A 20613-nucleotide genomic window follows, 5' to 3' on the forward strand; every position below is an offset into this window, starting at 1 on the left:
GAGGATAGCTTTGTCCAAAATTGCTGGGTTTTTCACAGCTGCAAGAGCTATTAGTTGGGTGTTCTCTCAGAAGCCTCCACTGGCTCTGGCACCTGGTCACCCCCCCCCCCAGTACCTCTACCCTATACAGTGATCCAGAACCAAGCAGGTTAAAGCAAGTGTGATTACCCCTCAGAATGGTTGCTTGGTCCCCCTACAATCTGCAGGCCAGGAGATCTGAAGCAGCCATACAGCAGTGGCCAAAGCACCTCACCTGCTTTTCCCTGTAGGGGCAGAGGCTGTAATGTACTCCCAGACCTCCTGTACCCACAAATTCCACACGAAAGTCTCACTCTGTCTTTGTCATTTATGCATTGATAAATCTGGAAACCATCACAACTTTTGGTGATCTATTTGCCAGAAGTCTCTCCAGCTAGGCTTGGTCATGACCACCCTGAGGCTAAAACCACAGACTCACATGGGGCTGGACTCAGCTCCCAGCATGCTGTGATGGACCCTTCTTGCCAGCATGCTGGGCTGTCTTCAGCAGGAGTTCTGTTTCTCTCTGTCACTTTGTAGGTTCTGCAGCTCTAAAGTTTGTTTAGTGTCATTTTTATGGGTATCTGAGGTGGTTATGGAGGGGCCATACAGATTTTTCCTACTTCTAAACTTCCATCTTGTCTCCATCCCCTGGATGGTACTTCTTATCATAATAGCTATGTAGTTTAACAGACAACCACCAATCTTGGTTTATTAGCAAATATGTCTTTAAGAGTCACTAAGCTGGACCCAGAGTTGATCAAGTGTAGGAGTATATTCTGAGTATCTTTCTTGAAAATGGTCAGTACTTTTCATGGGCCAAGGTTCTCCCTGGAATGACAGTTCATCTTTTTTTAAACAATATCATGTTTTTTTGTGTAATTTTATGTGACTCTGAATAATAGAATGTCAGTTCCCCAGGGATTTGAGTTGGGGGTTGCTTAAAATGCAGTGGAGATGCATGTGGGGGCAGTGAGGAGATTGTAAGTTATTTCCAAATTGAAGCTGCACAGGAGAATCAGGGTAAATGATGAAATCAGAGAGTGGCATGGCTGAGCACTGAGTTATATCAGTGCTAACCGAGGTTCTCCATTCGCAGCAATGCCACATCATGCCATGAGGAGGAACGTCTCTACAATGTTGGGCGAAGCATTTGTGAACAATTGAAAATACAATATCCACAAAATTCACATCAGATAAAAGGGAATTGCAATAGTGCCATCTGCACCACTGAGGGGATTACTCACATTGGAAGGGCTCAGAGATAGAGCAAGATCACAAAGTATGTGCAGTTACCATGTCAGGAACTAAGGGTTAATGAAACAGAGTGGGATAGTCCAATGAGAAGGTCAACTCATGTGCACTGACCTCTAATGAACCCAGCTCAAAATGAAAGGTTGGTCTTCAATGGTGTAATAAGAATGTAAATTTTGAAGATCTTCCCTGCCCCTAGGCTAATGTGCACCTGAAGCCTGGGGTGGGGGAGGCTTGTTTTTCAGTAGATACTTCTTGATTGGCCAGTGAGTCAATAAGGTTGTTACATTCTCTGAGCCAGGAGAAGGCTATATAAGCCCTGATGTGTAGCTTTGTTTTTGGGACTCACTTTGAGAAATGTTCTGTGATTTGATCTGAATTCTGGGAAGCCGTTGTTGAGAGTCCCCCGGCTTTGAAAAACCCAGAATGTGGAAACCCAGATGTTGACTGGGTATGGATGTAATGGTTGGACAGTTTGGAAATCTGTCTACTTGATGTTTCTGTCTTGATAATTATGCCTGTATACTTTGAGGTTCAGGGTGCTGACCTTTTCTCCTGAACAAGGTAAATGATATATGTCTGACTGATTAAAGTAAGCTTGTTAACCCATTTGAGTTGCTTTCCTTTAGCAAAGCAGATCCAAGAACCTGTGGTAGCTGCAAACCCTGAGGACGCTTGGGGTGCTTGCTGCTACAAATGGTAAGGGGGAAAAAAGGTTTTTAGAAAGCTCTATAGAGGAAAAGAAGGGTGGAAGGCATAAGACTAGCAGATGGCAGAGAGAAAACAGAGACACACACCCTTTACTTGCTTCTTTGGTTTTGACTGAAAACAATCTTTGAACTTCCAGGTACATAAAAATAGTTACAGAGAATTGGACCTAACTATAAACTAGGGGAGAGTGAGAGAGTGCCAAATGTCCCTAATGACTTCCAAGTCACAGGATGAAGAACATTTACACACTGAAATCTGGAAAGATCTTGATGATTTTTTGGGGGGAGGGAGGAATGGACAGGATGAGTTATACCACAGGCCTGGAGAAGGGCAAGTGTACTTTAAAAATACAAATGGAGTAGTCTTCAAATTTTAAGTTATTAATATTGACTTTGATTCTTTGGACAATTCTGGAAAGTATTATAAATGGTCTAGTTTGTAAGGTTTTAGAGAGAAAAGTAGCAGTCACTGAGTCAGTATGGGCTCATCAAGAAGAAGTCATGCCGAACTAATAGTATTTCTTTTTGTGGCAAGTGTTAACAGAATGATAACAGTAACAGACATAGTGTGCCTGAGTTTCCTGGGATATCTGACAAAATCTCTCCCATCCTAGAAAATAATATTACATGGCATTTGTGCAATAATAACTTACAAAATACTTGGCATATAGATTCTTACCTGAGTCTCACAAAAACCTTGTATTACAAATGATAGCAACATTTTAAAGATGAGGAAAACTGAGGTTCAAGAAAATGAAGTTACTTGTTCATGGCCATACAATCAGGAAATGTCAAATTCAGTATTGGATAATGTCTTTTTGGCTTCCAGTCTATCCTTCTAACAATGTAACCACTTTGTTTGACTGAAAGGTGGAGGAGAGGGTGTTCCTCAAGATGGGCTGGGCAATCAGGATCTTTAGGAGGATTCTGAATTAATCGATTGGGTCCCTTGATGAAGAAAGGAAGCAATTGGCAACATGGACCATCACTAGTGGAAGGCTACCAGGATCTTTCTTTCATTCAGCCTCTACTTCTTACTATTCTGATCAAGAACTTGGGCCAAGAGAAAGTTGTATGGCTGTGAGATTCAAAGGTGACATTAAGCTAAGTGATATCAAGTGTGTTTTGACAGTCAAAGCTGGTGTTAGTGCATGGCCTGAGAGCTAGGAACGCTTCAGGTCGTGTCTGACACATTCTAGCTGTAGGATGTCCAATGAGGCCTCAGTGCTTCAGATACTGTTCTAGACTGAGAACTGGAGAGGATGTGTCATCTGCATCAGTGCAGGGTATTTGGTCACCTGGGACTTTTCTGTCCCAGTGAAACCACAGGTGCAGTCACCATCTGTCTGTCTGTCTACCTATTATCTATCTTCCATCTCTCTAGGTAGTCACATGTAAATACTTTATAATTCCACATATGCATACATATGCAGCTTGAACATGCATATAAACATGTTTCCATGCACCCAGACACATGCATGGGTGTAAATGCATACACATATGTGTAAGTACACATACTTATGTACATAATTTATATATACACGCATGGGTATACATGCAAGGTTGTTCACACATATGGCGATGAGCTTATCTACATGCATGTGTGTAGCTCTATGTGTGCTGGATACACATACATACATATACACATGTGTGCATACAATTATTGCATGTTTACATGTATGCATGCAATATAGAATAAAGGAGATGTGTCTAGAAAACAGTTAACATTAGAAACAACAGCAAAAATTAGGGACTTAAGCAGTCTGCAAATCTCTTTATAGGTCACTAATGTCCTATGAATGTCATAGTCTCCTAAAATAGGGACGGCTTAGCCTGCTTTATTTTATCTCAGTCAGACTTTGCTTATAGATAGTTTACATTTTAGTAAATATATGAGTTGTAGTCATAGTTGTAGTCGTAGTAGTAGTAGTAGTACTAGTCACAGTAGTAGTAGTAGTACTAGTCATAGTAGTAGTAGTAGTGGTGGTGGTGGTACTAGTCACAGTAGTATAGTTGATTCTTGATTTGTGCATGCATTAGATTTGACTGAGGCACAGTTGCACAAAATATTCACCCTTACTCTCTCTTCCTCGGTCATCAAAGTCCAGTGGCAAGAGCGAAGTCAGGATGACTGGGAATGGCTCAGGACACAGGGGATGAATTTGCATCTTGAATTTGGCATCTTCAGTGTTTAACCAAGTTCGAACAGCTCTGCAGCACCTGCTTCAGCCACCTTGCTTCTTTGTGGACATTGAAACGAATGGTTCTCATCTACCCATTCTGCCAGAAGACTTAACATGCTTGGAGCAGAGAAAGCCTTAACTCACTGATGGCCTTATGCACTACTGGTTACCATCCACTTGCTTTAGCCCATTTGCCAGAACAGTTGACTGGGGTGTGGTCACTTTGCAAAGGACAACTTCTGGGAGCCATAAGTGAAAGCTGGGTCATTGGCGTACTGAAGAGGTAGAAGAGCAGCCTTGATAAGAGTTCAGGAGCCTTCATATCAGAGATGCTGATCCTCCAGAATATCCTGTATACTCCCCAGGAAAGTGATGAGATTCAAACAGACTGGTCGATGAGAAGCCCATTATCTCAAGTGCCACTTAAAGCCACTTTAGGAGACAATGAGATTCAAGTAGACTAGTCAATGAAATACTGAAGCTAACTGGGGGTGCCTCAGCACCTCCCCCTGAGGATGAACAATGGAATAGATAATGCCTGAGTCTCCCTGGTTACCTCATCTCTCAGCTCACAACTGGTTTTACTCCATAAGAATCCCTAACCTCTCCTAGCCAGTGGGTATCTTCCTAAAGGGGGAGAGGTCTCCCCAGATGGGTTTTTCCCTTTAGTGGGAGGCATCTTCCTCAATTGGCCCCTCTTCCTGAGGGGCTGCCCCCTTAAGGTTTGGGTTGAAATGCCCATGGCCTCATATATTAAGCCCCTGTATGTAACAAGTTTGGAAAATTACTGAATTCCTCCTGAACTCGTACGTGCTTAGCCAGGAGGCCCTCTCTTGTGAGAAACAGACCTAGCCATAGTTCCTGATAAGATGTCAGAATGATCCTGGACATCTAGGTCCCACAATAAATCAGGGCAAGGACTATACAACTGTCCAGACCAAGGCCTGGCTACAACGGATGTGCTTATCTACCATTGTCAGACTAACTTTAGTTCCCAGAAGATTAACTTTATTTCCCACACCTATTTTTGCGGGTTTTTGACTTTAAATATTCCCTATGGTCAGGGCAGTTCTCCTAAGGTTTCCTTGGGAGACTGTCACTCATCAGCTTAATAAACTAATGCTCAGAATTGACTTGGCTTGGGGTCATTTCTCTCTGCCTGTCCATTTCACAACAAGTCTTTGTCCTCTCCTGTTCTGATGCATATTTCCTGACCCTCCTTCATTTTGCTATCATCTGTTCTGATCTTGCATTGGTGATTAAATGACTTTTCCATTGTCCTGTCACTAGTACCTTTGAGAGTTGTAACTATTATTCTGATCTTCTCATTATTTCTGGCTGCCTACAAAGTCCGGGCCACCCAGATATTGGTGAATCAGGTTGGGAAATTTTGAATACCACTATTTATTCCCAGGTTTTGAGTTATGGATTATTGGAACAAAAAAGAGTACATCTTCATGTAATTCTAAAGTCAGACACAGAAGTACCATGGCATGAATTCTTCATAAATCTATAGTACCCTTCATCAAAACAGCGACAGATCTTTCTTCTATAATCAACTGTTATAAGCCCACATATGTTCCTTTATTATTGATAACCTTTCCAAAGGGTATGAAAAGCAGAGTGACCTGGAAATCTCTAGTTAAGAAAGGAAATGGAATAAGAGAATTTGTGTTCTGTTAACTTTCTCACTATGTTTTGTATCATTTACGGACTGTGATCAAAAAGGGGTGAGCATGTTTAATATCTCAGGCTATAATGTTGGCATCAATGTACTTTCCAATGGCTCTGTAGTGTGGGTAAAATATGTTTCATTCAGTTTTCTATTTCTTGCTTTTTTTGACTGTTCTGAATTTGAGGTGAAATTTATCATAGGATGGTAGTTACAAAAGAATACTGAGTAGTACCTAGAGGTTTTAATATACCCATGGCCGATGTGGAGTAAATAAATAAACTCCATAAACGTGCACTGTACAAGGAAAATATTTGCTTTCCAAGTCCATTAATTTCCCATTTCTAAGTGCATTGGCCAAAAAGCAAGTCTTTAAAATCATGTTTCCCCATCAGTCAAAGAAAGAAAGAGTTTCGGGAGAAGGCTGATCTTTATTTTTCCTTTTAAACTTTATTGCACCAAGGCATATTCAGACCTCTAAGAAGTCTCCCTTTGACATACTCATCAGTTTTAGTGGAAATTATTTTAATATCCTGATCAACATTTTTCTGCTTCCCATAAGCTTTGCAATTATCAGGCTAATAACCTTTGCCTCAAACTGCATCTTCATTGCACCCAATGGCTTTAAAAAGAGAAGGCAAATTTAGTTACCATACAGGTAGTTTATATGTTTTCATCACTGAAATAGAAAGTTGTGGGGGTATTAGTATCAGTGCAGTGATGCAAGAGGGAAAATCTACTATTGGTTCAATTAGTACCCTGAATTCTCCATCTCTCAACACATTGTATTCCCTGAGGAAAGGCTGCTCGGGGATAGGCTAGGCATCTTCCAACTGAACCAGGGCAGCCACTTCTATGCGGATCAGTACAAGGCATCTTCTACCTCCTGCTGACAGACCAATTTCCCAACTGGTATGTAAAGAAGCTCCAGTGTCCAGAAGAACAAACCCCCCTTATTCTTCAGGGCTCCCATCTCCAGCTGTGCCTATCTTTGGAGGGTAGAGGAATGTCACCCTCCTCTCAATGAGGAACATTCTCATGCCTTCTCATGCTCTTCCCATCTGGGGAAATCTGAACTCTTGTAGATCATTATTCAAACCCTCCTCCACACCCACTACCACTTAACTCCTCATTTCCCCAAAGTTTCATACTGTTCCACCCAAAACTTCCCCTATGTCCTCTGGAATCCCTGCTCCATAGGCAACAACCTCCCTTCATCTTAGGCTATTCCTCTCCCACTCCTTCCATTTACTAGCTCTTACTGAAGCCTGACTTTTCCCTGATAACACAGGCTACCTGGTTCTCCTTTTTAGTATTGGCTACACTTTAACTCATTCTCCATAGCTCATGGTTGAGGTGTGGGTGTTGTTATTCTCCATTGCCACTTTCAGGTTCTCTGCTTTCTTTCTTCACCCAGTAACCTCTTTTTTTTGGATTTTTGGAGGGGGGGAGGCATGGCAATTGAGTAACCCCAACTTAACAGTGACTTGCTCAAGGTCACATGGCTAATAAGTGTTAAGTGTCTGAAGTTGGATTTGAACTCACAACCTCCTGACTCCAGGGCTGGTGGTCTATTCACTGTGCCACCTAGCTGCTCTGCCCCTAATTTTTTTCCCACCCAGTAATTTCTTTTCCTTTGAGGTAACACTATCAAAATTCTGGTAGCCTTTGTCTACAAACCACCACATACTTCCCTTTCCTTCTTCGATGATTCATTTACCTGCCTTAATTTTTTTTCTTTCCTCCCCAATTCTTTCCTTCAAACTAGGAGATTTCAGCAAGGATGCACATAGATAGATAGATGCCAAACAGATAGATGGATAGATAAGAGTCTTCCTCAATTGCCCTAATCAGCCAGTTCAACTTACTTTTCTCCCATGAGCTAATTCTCTATTCCACTTAGCCACATACACAGATGGCCATACCCTCAATCTTGCCATCATCCACAAATATACCACCTCCACCTTCAAGAATTTGGAAATACCATTTTCTGATCACAATCTATTTATCTTTCAACAATTCCTCTGATTTCTCTTACATAAACCTACACTTCGTTTGCAGTATTGCCTCCAAAGCCCTGATAACTTAATCCTCTCCCAAGTCATCTCACTTGCCCTAGCCACTCTCTCCTCTTCTCCCCATTTTGACTCCTTGGTGAACCAATTTAACTCTACACTGTCCTCTCCTCTTAAATCACTAGCTCCCTTATTATATCAGCAATTACACCTAGTGAAACATCAGGCTTGTATCACTCCCACCATTCTTTGCCATCATCCTTCCACATGTGACGTTGCGTGAAGGGGAAAAAAAATAACACAACCCTTCTGACTGGGTTCACTGCAGTTTTATGTTATATAACCTCAACTGAGCCCTCAATTTATTTCTAGGAAATTCTAGTATACCTCCCTTATCAACTCACTATCCCAATCTCCAAAGAAGCTCACTGTTCCCCTCCTGAAACTTCCTTTGGCTCTCCCTTCCCCACCCCCAATCTCTCAGTGGAAACCCTGCCATATATTTTACAGAAAAAAATAAAAGACCGAGGCCATTCCCAATGAAATCCTCTCTTGCTCATCTCCTATCACTCAGATACTTTCTGACACTTTAGCATACTTTACCTTATTTCACATGATGAGATAACCTTAGTCCTTGCCATAGCTGGCCTCTCCATCTGTTCAAGTGATCCTATTGCATCCCATCTACTTCAACAGATTGCTTGTTCTATCTTCCCCACCATTTCACTTATTCTGTCTCCCTCCCTCCCTCCCTCCCTCTCTCTCTCTCTCTCTCTCTCTCTCTCTCTCTCTCTCTCTCTCTCTCTCTCTCTCTCTCTCTCTCTGTCTTTCTTGGCTCACTTCCTACTGCCTACAAGCATGCCATGTCTCCCCTACTCTGATTCTGCCACCCTACTGTAGTCTTATTTCTCTTCTGAACTTTTTAAACTAAATTCCTCAAAAAGGCAGCCTGCAATTGGTACCTCTATTTTCTCTCCTCTCATTATCTTCTGAACCCCTTACAATCTGGCTTCCAACATTATCATTTCACTGAAACTACTTTCTCCAAATTCTTCTAAATTAAAAAAAAAAAAACAAATAGGAATAGTGAGGGTGAAGAGCTTTTTAGAGGGAGCCCTTTGAACATCAGATCTTGTTTAAAGAGAGAACAATAGATACATTTAGAAAGGAATGAACATCTTCTAAATTTATAAAGGAAAAAGAGGGTGAGGGAATAGGATAAAGGCAGTGTATAAAAGGAAGTCTAGATTGATGGAGAAGGAAACGTCAGGAGGCGAAAGGATACGTGAAGGATCTTTGGAGGGGGATGAGTTAAGTAAAAGGAGGACAAGGTAGCAGTAGAGGAGTCAGGGGGGATCAGAAAGAAGAGATATACAGAAACATAAAATAAAGATCAGTAGTAGTAATTATTAAGGAAAAAAGCAGAAGTCAGTAATCATGATCCCAGACAAAGATACAGCTAAAACAGACAATCTAAAGATAAAAACAGGGAAACTACACTATATGTCAACCATACTAATCAATATTGCTTTAGACTATTTAAAATTACTAGAGAATATAAGGTTGGAATATTGCTGTGGGAAGACTTGGACTTATGAAGGAAGATGTTATCTACCCTCAGAGGAACAGGGGACAAGCAAGTATAGTATGGTCTTGCATAGATGCATGGAAAGGATATGAATATATATGTGAATATGATTATAGATATCTAAATACATGTGTGCATATGTATATACGTGTGTTTAAAAGTGTATGTATACACACATGCACACACTATATATGATATGTATATATATGAGTGATATATATACATATATGTATAGAAAGACATATGTAGATATAGATATATCAGTGTCTAATTGTAGCCTTTGGGGAGGGGGAAGAAGGGGGAGGGTGATCAAAGTGAGGAGCAGACAGCAGAAAACAAAAGAAAACTTATAAGGAAGCAAAGAAAGGATGAACAACTCTGAACACATTCAGTAGTACTTACTATATAGTCTTTCTTGAAATGGAAATTTCTTGCTGTATATTTTGAATCCTCTCATTTTCTGCTATGCACATGACAATGCCTCTTTTCTTTTATTATTTTCTATTTAAATTTATAATGTTTCTTCTTATTATTATGGACTTATTATTAAGCTTACTTCAATATTTAAGTTTAAAATAAATTAAATTGAAAAAAGTGAATGTTCCAAGTTGATGGGTAGCATATTCTGGGATCTTGGCAAAAAATGTCCATCGAGACCACATCATAGGATACCTTCACTAACAGGGAAAGTAGTTTTCCAGGTGTTCTGGCTGGAGAGTGAGATCAACTCAAGTTTTTTGAGTAGGAGCATGATGTTTTCAGGGCTTTGCTTAAGCAAGAATTATCTGGCAGTACCCTATGAAAGGGAAAGAAATAATGGGGTAGTGATGGAAAGAAGACAAATTAGGAGACTATTAACATACTCATAGCATGACAGCCCTTAGAATTGGCCGTTTGTCAATGAATACTTCCAGAAACAGGAGACACATGCAGGAACCTGTTCCATTTCGGGATAGCTCTAATGTTCGGGAATTTCTTAAGTGGAGTTGAAATATGTCTCTAATCCCCACCCAGTGTTTATAGGTCTGCCTTCTGAAGTAACAAATAATATAACTCTTCCTACTATCTATAGGTGCCTTTGTAATATTTGTACCCAACTTTTTTGGTGCTACTCAATGTCCTGTCATCCTAAATGAACAATCCCATGTCCTCCCAATCATTTTCCCATGCCATAATTTCATGTCATTTCACAATATTTTTTGCCTTCTTTTGCCCAAGTTTTAGTGTGCCATCCACCCTCCAAACTGTGTTGCACAGAACTGAGCCACTCTTTGTGTGGCCAAAGTAGGATAAAGACTTGAATGAAGCTATTTAGTGTGGAAGCAAGCCATTTCACTGATGTGACTTTTTGTAAACAATAAGAAAGAAAACAAGTCAGTCAAAGGGGGAAAACAGTCCTTGCCCTAAAGGAGCTCATGGCTTAATGGAGGAAAACCATACATTAAAAGAAGCTGAAAGGGTGGGAGAGTATGATGAAGTCCAGCACAGTGCAGATGGGTGGGGAAAAAAAAGAGATGGCTTCCCTAGAAGCCCTAGTTAAATGGGGCATCTGGGAGAAGCTTACTCTGCTGCTCTCCCTCCACCATCCAGTGTTTTTCATCCAAGGGAGAAGAAGGTACTAAGGAAGTATGAACTTCAGGTTCATGTAATCATGACTGGGTTAATGTGATTCCAGAGAGCATGGTGGAGATACACAGGAGTGCAGCTGGGGAATGAGGAAATCAAAATGATTGTTTCCTAAAGTTACAAGGGTGAAGAGACCATTCTATCTTTGGACTGACATGAAAGAAGTGAGGGGTGCACCAAATAAATTCTTTACTTGAGAAAAGCATATTTCAAATAGTTTGGAGATAGAAGTCCATCCTAGGCTTTAACAGTATATCATGAATTCAAAGAATCACAGAATTTAAGCATCATAATGGACTGAAGTGGTCATCTAGTACAACATGTTCCTGAACAACAATGTTTTCTCCTCAACCTGATTGGTGTGAAGCCTGTGTTTGAAGAACTCTGATAGAGGACACTTGCCACTTCATGAGGCAGTCCATTGCAATTTTGGAGATCTTTAGTAATAATAATTAGGTATTATTAGAATTATTATCTCTATTTTTAAGGATGTTTTTTCCTTCCTAATTTAAAGATAAACTATGCCTTTCTGAAATACCTGGGTGAGGGGTGGGAAACCTGCAACCTCAAAACCACATGTGTCTTCAAGGTTGCAGTTTCCTCACCCCTGTTCAGTGCTTAGTTCTTAGTTTTATACATACCTTCTAGTATGTGTGCATGTATTATACATGTTAACACATGTATAATTGTATATAGTTATATATGTGTGTATATTAAGTCCTTTTTCCACATAAAAGCTCTTCTGATACTTGAAGAAAAGAATTATGGCCCCTCTAACCTTTTTTTGGGCAAGGGTACAAAGAAGTTCTAAACTAAGTGTCACTTAATTCATTTAGCATATCTTCAGGAAATATGATCTCAGCTTCTTTCGTCATATGTGTCACTTTCTGTGCCATTCTCTCCAGTTTATCAATATTCTTCCTAAAATCTAGCTTAGATCTTGTTCAGCCAAGGTCAAGTAAAAGGTGATTTTTCCTATTTTTTTCCACTTTACCTATTATGGACAGAGTAGTTCCTTTTATGCAGGCTAAGGTCCCACTGTGTTTTAAGTTGCCATGCCATGCTGTTGGATCATGGTGAATGAACAGTCCACTAGAATTCCCAGAGGGTTTCCAGCAAAACTGTTATCTAGTCATGCCTCACCAAGCTTCTATCTCTGAAATTGATTTTTAAATACAACTCGGACATTTAAATTGTCCTCATATTCTATCATGCTTTATTGGATTTGCCCTATAATTCTAGGCTCCAGATCTCACCGCGCTCTCCCTCACTGCGCCCTCTCTCCAGTTCAGCTGGTTCACTATTCTTCTAGTCTTGTGTCATCTAGATTCGATAAGGATGTAATATAAAGCTGTATCCAACCCAGTGATAGAAATACTTAACAGCACAGGAGAAAAGACAGAGCCATCAAGCCACCCATTGGAGTCCTTGATGATGACATGAAAATGGTACTGATGGCTCCTCGCAGCCGGCCTGTTGGCTGCTTCCAAGTTCTTCTCATTGTATGTTTCTGTCTTTAGAATGTTGATGTTGTTGTTCAATTGTGTCAGTTGTTTCCAACTCTTCATGACCTGATTGGAGGTTTTCTTGGCAAAGATTACCAGAGTGTTTTGCATTTCTTTCTACAGATCATTTTACAGATGAAGAAACCAACACAAACAGGGTTAAGTGACTTTTGGAAAACATCTTCCTTTACCTACTCTTGCTTCTGTCTTCTGTACATGTCATTTAAAAAGTTCTGTGCATTGAGGGATTCTCTCCTATTAATTTATATCAATATTTTTGTTCAATTTTTACTTTTCCCACTTATCTAAATCATTCTTAGTCTTGGCTACAGAGGAATCTGTAGTATCCACCCACCCACCCATCCATCCATCAATCCACCCACCACCCATCCATCCATCTATCAATCCATCCACCAATTCACCCATCTATCCATCCATCCATGCATCGATCCACCCACCCACCCACCCACCCATCCATCCATCCATCCATCAATCTATTCATATATCTATAACTATATCTATATCTATCTATATTAGACATATAGTTCTTATATTATATATATATGTATTATAGAAATTCTCATGGCAATTATAATTATTTAAGAAAGAAAATAGAAAAAATATCCAAAGAGGTCAATGTAAAAGCACATAAGCAACCAACTTATAAATAAAAGACATGGGGGAAGGAGCCAAGATGGTGGTGGAGAAGCAGGAAAACTCCCTGGATTCCCCTATAACCACCTCAAATATCTATAACAATTACTCTAACCAAACTTTAGAGCTACACAACCCACAAAATGACAGAAAGTAACAAACCTCCAAATGAAGACAGCCCAGCAGGTTGGCAAGAATGGTCCATTGCAGTGCACTGGAAGCAGAGCCCAGCCCTGGGTGGGCCCATGATTTTAGCCCCAAGGTGGCCCAATCAGCCATGGCTGGAGGGAATTCTGGAGAGTGGATCACCAGTAGCTGTGGCATTTTCCAGATCTGTCAATCCATAAATGCCAAAGAGAAAGGAGAGATCAGTGGACTTTGGGGACAGGGGGTTCAAGAGAGCAGTCTGGCCTCTGCTCCCCCCCACCCGCCAAGTGAGAAGTGGCTGAGGCACAGCAGCTGTGCAGCTGCCACTACAAGGCTGCTTCAGAGCTCCTGGCCTACAGATTGTAGGGGGACCAAGCAACCATTCTGAGGGTTAATCACTCTAGCTTTAACCTGCTTGGATCTGTATTACTGTCTAGGGTGTAGGTCCTGGGGTGGGTGACCAGGTGCCAGAGTCAGTGGAGGCTTCATAGAGGGCAGCCAACTAATAGCTCCAGCAGCTGTAAAAATCTCAGCCATTTGGGCAAAGCTCTCTGGAAGCAGAGTTCTACTGTGGCAAAAGACTCAAAAGTTAAAAAACTGAGTGGCAGCATGAGCAAGCAAAGGGAGCAAAGCAATAACAGCAATCCAACTTTGGATTCCTTTTTAGGGGGCAAAAAAAAGATCAAAACTTGAACAAGAGGAAACCAGTGAAGTCAGAACTCCTGCACCAAAGCTTCCAATAAAAATATGAACTGGTTCCAAGCCATAAAGCAGCTTTAAAAGGATTTTGAAAACAAAATAAGAGAAGTGGAGGAAAAAATTGGGAAAAGGAATGAGAGTGATGCAAAAAAAAAAAAAAAACCATGAAGAGTCAACAACCTGACTGAAGAAAACCACACCTTATAAAACAGACTAACTCAAATGGCAAAAGAAGCTTAAAAAAGCCAATGAGAAGAAGAATGCCTTAAAAAGCTAAATTTTCCAGAAAAAAAATCTCAAAAGCTCGCTGAAGAGAATAATTGCTTCATAATTAGATTGGATAAAATGGAAGCTAGTGACTTTATGAGGAATCAAGATACTATTAAATAAATCCAAACAAATGAAAAAAATAGAAGGCATTGTGAAACATCTCATTGGAAAAACCACTGACCTGAAAATAGATCCAGGAGAGATAATTTAAAAATTATTGGAGTACCTGAAAGCCATGATCAAAAAAAGAACCTATAAATCATCCTTCAAGAAATTCTCAAGGAAGATTTCCCTGATGTTTTAGAACCAGAGGGCAAAATAGAGGTTGAAAGAATCTTCCAGGCACCTCCTGAAAAATATCTCAAAAAGAAAACTCCTAGGAATATTATAGTCAAGTCCCAGAGTTCCCAGATCAAGGAGAAAATATTACAAGTTGTCAAGAATAAACAATTTGAATATTGTGGAAACACAATCAGGATAACACAGGATATGGCAGCTTCTACACTGAGGGATTTAAAGGCTTGCAGTATGATATTCTGGAAGTAAAAGGAGCTGGAATTAAAACTAAAAATCACCTACCCAGCAAAACTGAGTATCATTTTTCAGGGGTAAATATGGTCATTCAATGAAATAGAGAACTTCCAAGCATTCTTGTTTAAAAAAACCAGAGCTGAACAGAAAATTTGACATTCAGATACAAGAATCAAGAGAAGCAGGAGAAGGTAAACAGGGAAAAGAAATCATAAGGAACTTATCAAAGTCAAATTATTTATATTCCTACCTGGAAAATGATAGTTTTAACTTACATAACTCATTATTTTCTCATTATGAGAATAGTTGAAGGGAATATAAATATATGTAAATATATATGTATACATACATGCATATTTGTACAAAGTAGGGTATATGGGCATATGAACACATTTGTGAGTGTGTGTTTGTATGTGTATAGGCATACATAGACAGAGATCACAGGACCAGTTTAATGGGAAGAAATGATACTTACATTGAAACTGAGAGGTAAGAGAGGAATATAATAGGAGGAGTTGGGGAGATACAGAATAAGGTAAATTATCCCATATAGAAGAGCTCAGGTAAAACTGTTACAATGAAGGGGAAGAACAGGGAGGCAAAAGGGAATGGGTCAACTTTACTCTCATTGAATTTGGATTAGGGAGGGAATGACATATACACTAAATAGGATATCTCACCCTATAGGAGAGTAGGGGGAAGGGGATAAGAGAGGGGATGATGGAGGGCAGGGCAGGTTGGGGGGGAGGGAATTTGGAAGCACACATGTTTGTAAAGGGACAGGGTCAAAGTAGAGAATAGAACAAGTGGGGAGCAGGATATTATGGAGGGAAATATGGTCAGTCTTTCTCAATATATCCACTATGGAGATGTTTTGCATAGCTACATGTGTACAACCTATATTGAGTTTCTTATCTTCCCAGTAAGTGTGGGTGATGAGGGAGGAAGGGAAAGAATCTAGAATTCAAAGTTCTAAAATCAAATGTTTAAAAAAATTATTGTTATTTTATACATGCATCTGGGAAATAAGATATAAAAGCACTGGGGTATAGAGATCCCCCTTGCCCTACTGGAAAGTTGGAGGGGGAATGGGAGAGGATATAGGAGAGAGCAGATTGGGGGAGGGGTATACAGTGGGATCGCTATTTTGGGGTGGTGGTTAGGGGAAAGATGGGGAGAAAGTTCATAACACAAAATTTTGTGGAAATGAATGATGTAAACAAAAATAAACATACAATTTAATTAAAAAAAGAGAAATGGATGGAAGTAAAAGTGGGGAATGAAGAAATAAATATACAGGCAATTAAGGAAAGAAAAAAAGGCATGTGAGATCGATTTCCTGTGCGCTATGCATTGGATAAGAAAAGAGAAAAGCCAAAAAGACCATGCTGTTTGGGAGATCACACTCCATGACGGGAAGGTGGCCCAGCAGATAGAACCCTAGACCTTGAGTCAGCAATACCCAAGTTCAAATCCAGCCTCAGACACTTCCTAGCTGTGTTACACTGGGCAAGTCACTTAACCCTGTTTGCTTCAGTTCCTCATCTGTAAAATGAGCTGGAGAAGGAAATGAAAAAAGCCTTCAAAATCTGTGCAAAGAAAACTCCAAATGTGGTATGAAGATTTGGACATAACTAAAGTGACCAATGAAGTAAAGTAACTAACACCGATGGAAGGTTTCAGCTGCAAGTCATATGAGAGTACCCTTTGGCCTTTAAGGGCGAGGGAGCAAAATGGAACAAGCCTTCATTAAGTATCCACTGTGACCCAAGGACTATACTAAGTGTTTTTTTTTTTTTTGGATAATTATTATTTCATTTAATCCTTACAACAACTTTAAGTAACAGGAATTAATATTATACCAAATTCATAGATGAGGAAACTAAGGCAGATAGCAGTTAAGTCTCTGTCTAGGATCCCACAGCGGGTCAAATATTGAAGAATGGCTTTGAACTCAGGTCTTCCTGACTCCAGGTCCAGTGTTTTATTCCCTGTTCAAACTAGAGGGAGCCTTAGGAGGGAATGACTAAGAATGCCAATATATCTTCTTTAATTTCATTTGCATATGTTAAACCAGAGAGGTTTCTAGCTTTGAACTATTTGACAATGCCAAGGACTTTTGTGGAGAGAACTTTTCCTTACCTCTTGCAGCTTCAGTAGCTGTGGACCTGCAAGGAGGTGAGAACCGGACTGTCGAGGAGGTGAGAGCTGCATTATCTGAAGAAGTGGATAGGATTGTTTTTAAGTGTTCCATAACCTCACAGATAAATTATGAGGAAGTCACAAATATAGAATGATCTGAAGTTCATAATGATGAAAACCTCAATGAAAAAACTTTGCAGTTTCTGAACAAAGTAATATTGGGGAAAAGTAATAAAAATATAGATAGCACCCCTTCCTGGGATAGATGGTATGATAATAATATGCAGTTGAGAGAAGGGTCAACTAATAAACTCATATTAGTTCTGTTTTCCCTTTGAAACAGAGAAAGTCTTGGCAGTGGAGATGATAAAATGAAAATATTGAACTAAATTGAACTAAAATATTGAACTAAAAGCTATAATGAAATTGTGAGAGAGTAACAGGCTACCCTCGATGAATTCATTCTGTTCACCCTGGACTTAGAACACAAGGGAGTAAAGTAACTCATTGGCAGGATTGCTGGACCCTGGCCAGTGATCTTTGAATATATATCTGGAGACAAGCTAATGTCCCACATTTCTGATAGAGGGAGAAGCCATATTTGGATCCTTCAAACTATTGATTTTGAATTCAATTCTGGGGTAAATGAAAGAATTGATTTCAAAGGGAAATACACTTCTGGAAATAGACATGTCTAATTGTTTGGTAAGGGTCCATAACATGGGTTATTGTAGATTAACTCATTTCATTGTTTGTGTTTGTTTTGGTTTTAAATTAGATTGCCAGATTGGTAAGAGAAGAGAACACCATTGAAAGAGATTGTAGATCTGTATGGTAACAGGACCATTGAACCAACTTCTTTCATAATAACCTTGTGCTAACAGTAGAAAGATTTGAGTTTGATTAAAATACAATTGGGTAGATTTAGAGGTATTAGAGGAATATTACAAGAGATCTTCCTAATTGAGAGATCAAAGTAAAGTCATAGGTAAGTTCCTAATGCAGTGTCCCAGAGATCTGTCCTTGACACTCTTCAATATTTTTATCAATGACTTTGATAGTCATCTATCTCATGCTTCTTAAGTTTGTGAATGAAAAAAAAAGTAGGGAGAGTTAACTAACATGCACCACATAATGGTGATCCAAAAAGTTAGAGGCTGGAATGAAGTCACATACAACAATCAGTTTTATTAGAGATAAATATTAAGTTCTATGCTTTGTTAAAACAATAACAACTCTGAAAATATAGTATGGAAAATGTGTGACTTTATAGAAATTTGTTTGAAAAGAATCTGGGGCCCTTAGTGGACTAAAAGTCAGTTTGAATTAACAACGTGATATGAATGCAAAAAGAAATTGCAGTCCTGAGCAAAAATAACTGTCCTATTTGCATATCACACATATATGTATACATATACATACAGATCATGTATATATACACATACATATCATACAGATATGTATACACATACATACCATGCATATATACACAATACATATCACACATATACATAAATATCATGCATATAGACACACATACATATCATATATGTGTATATACATATCATGAACACATACATATCATAAACACATATATAAATATCAAGCATATATACACATACATAGATGTATACATGTATACATCATGCATATATACTCACATACATATCATACGTATATGTATACGTATATCATGCATATATACATCTCATACATATATGTATACATATACATATATATCATGCATATCTATACACACATACATACATATCGCTGTTTACACTCTGAATCTTAGAACTTTTTTTTTACTCTTCAGACATATGCAGTATATCTTCCCTTGCTGCATTCAATTGCTTTACATGGTTGGCTTTGAAATATCAGTATTTTAACGCATATTTGAAAATTTTCATCAAACAAAACATTGTTACATTAAACTAGGATATTAAGCATACCTATGATAGTAAAAGCTGACTTGAAGTTTAACATTAAAACAAGCAAAGGAACCTAAGATCTTGGCAACTGGTCCCACCACTTCCTGGCAAATGGAGGGAGAAGAATTGGAAAGATATTCTTGGTCTCAAAGATCACTACAGATGGTGACAGCAGCCATGTAATTAAAAGATGCCTGCTCCTTGTCAGGAAAGCTATGGCCAATCTGGACAGAAGACTCAAAAGAACAAAACAAAAGGTCCGGCACCAGTCCATATAGTCAAAGTTATGATTTTTTCTAGTAGCAATGTATGGTTGTGAGTTGAAATATATGAAAAACTGAGTGCCCAAGGATTCATGTCTTCAAATTATGGTGCTGGAGAAGACTTTCGAGAGTCCCTTTGACAGTGAGTGGATGAAATCACTCAATTCTTAAATAAATTAATTCATACTATTCACTGGAAAATCAAATGCTGAAGATGAAGCTTACATACTTTGGACACATACTGAAAAGACAGGACTGGTTGGGAAAGACTGATGTTGGGGGGCAAATGAAAGTAAAAAGAAAAAGGGGAAAGAAGAGGTGGAGATAGATAAATGGTGTCATGGAAGAAAAAAACCATGAGCTTTGACAGACATCAGTAGATGGTGAAGGATAGAACGATCAGGCATGCTACAGTCCATGAGGTCCCAAAGACCCAAACATGACTGAACAACAACATAATAATTTAATCCATTTTCCCAAAGCTAGTCATAAGATTTAAATGATTAGATTTAATCATGTGATACATGAAATTTAAAACAGGTAAGTTCTCAGCACACTGAAGTATGATTATTTTAATGTCAAACACATTTCTTGACTTTTGTAACATGTGGCATGGTGCGGAGGATTATTCAGTCTTTATTTGGGAACTTATGTAATTTAGGACTTAGGTTCAAACTCTGTCTCTAACATTTTCTAGGTCTGTGACTACAGGAAAGTCACCTAGCCTCTCTGAGGGTCAGTTTCCTCATTTATAAAATGGGAATAATATTACATGTGGTGCCTACTTCAAGAGGGATTTCATGGAGATTTAATGAGATAATGCAAAAAAGTGCTTTACCAGTGTCAGTTCTTCTCACTATTATTATTGAGAATCAAAGGAAGATCAGATTTTCTGCTTCATGTTTTGAGGTTATGAAAAAGAAAAATCTGGTTTAAACCCATAATTTACAGGACTCTTTTCTCCAGTATGTAAATCTTTCTCTACAAAAAAGAGCTCTGCAGACTTTTCTCAAGCCATTTTAAAATTAATAAACCAACTTTTACATGAGACAGCTTATTAATTTTGCTTTGACTTTTTCAGTATGTTTCTATTGCAATCATAAACAATATGGAATTCTTCCAATTGCTAATTAAATAAACATCTTTAGTTTTTACCTAATGACTGTGTATTCTGGTGGATAAATTGTTTCTCTTTAGTAGGTTTGTGAATTCAAATTCTGCTGGGGCTCCATTTTGATTAAAAACTCCAGGCATCTATTTTTCTCCCTGAGCACTGTTCAACTCATTCTATGAACACATTTCTCTCCCAAGACAATAAGGAGTGGGGAAAAGAAAAGAAAAGATTCACACACAACAAGGAAGCATTGTATCAAAACAGGCGTCAGGTAAACCTCTTGGAGATCTT

At 39.0% G+C, this 20613-nt stretch overlaps 1 long non-coding RNA gene across 1 annotated transcript in view; it reads left to right on the plus strand.

Moving 5' to 3' along the window:
* Positions 1–1444: 1444 nt before the first annotated feature.
* The window catches only part of LOC138164771 (uncharacterized), a 132132-nt gene continuing 112963 nt past the window's right edge, over positions 1445–20613 (plus strand). Inside the window, exon 1 of the long non-coding RNA XR_011169170.1 lies at positions 1445–1551. This is a non-coding gene — a long non-coding RNA (uncharacterized lncRNA). The remainder of the gene's footprint in view (positions 1552–20613) is intronic.

Source organism: Petaurus breviceps, unplaced genomic scaffold, assembly GCF_028583685.1.
Source record: "Petaurus breviceps papuanus isolate PSGF00001 unplaced genomic scaffold, PetGlider_PUasm1.0 207, whole genome shotgun sequence".
Lineage (NCBI taxonomy): Eukaryota > Metazoa > Chordata > Mammalia > Diprotodontia > Petauridae > Petaurus > Petaurus breviceps.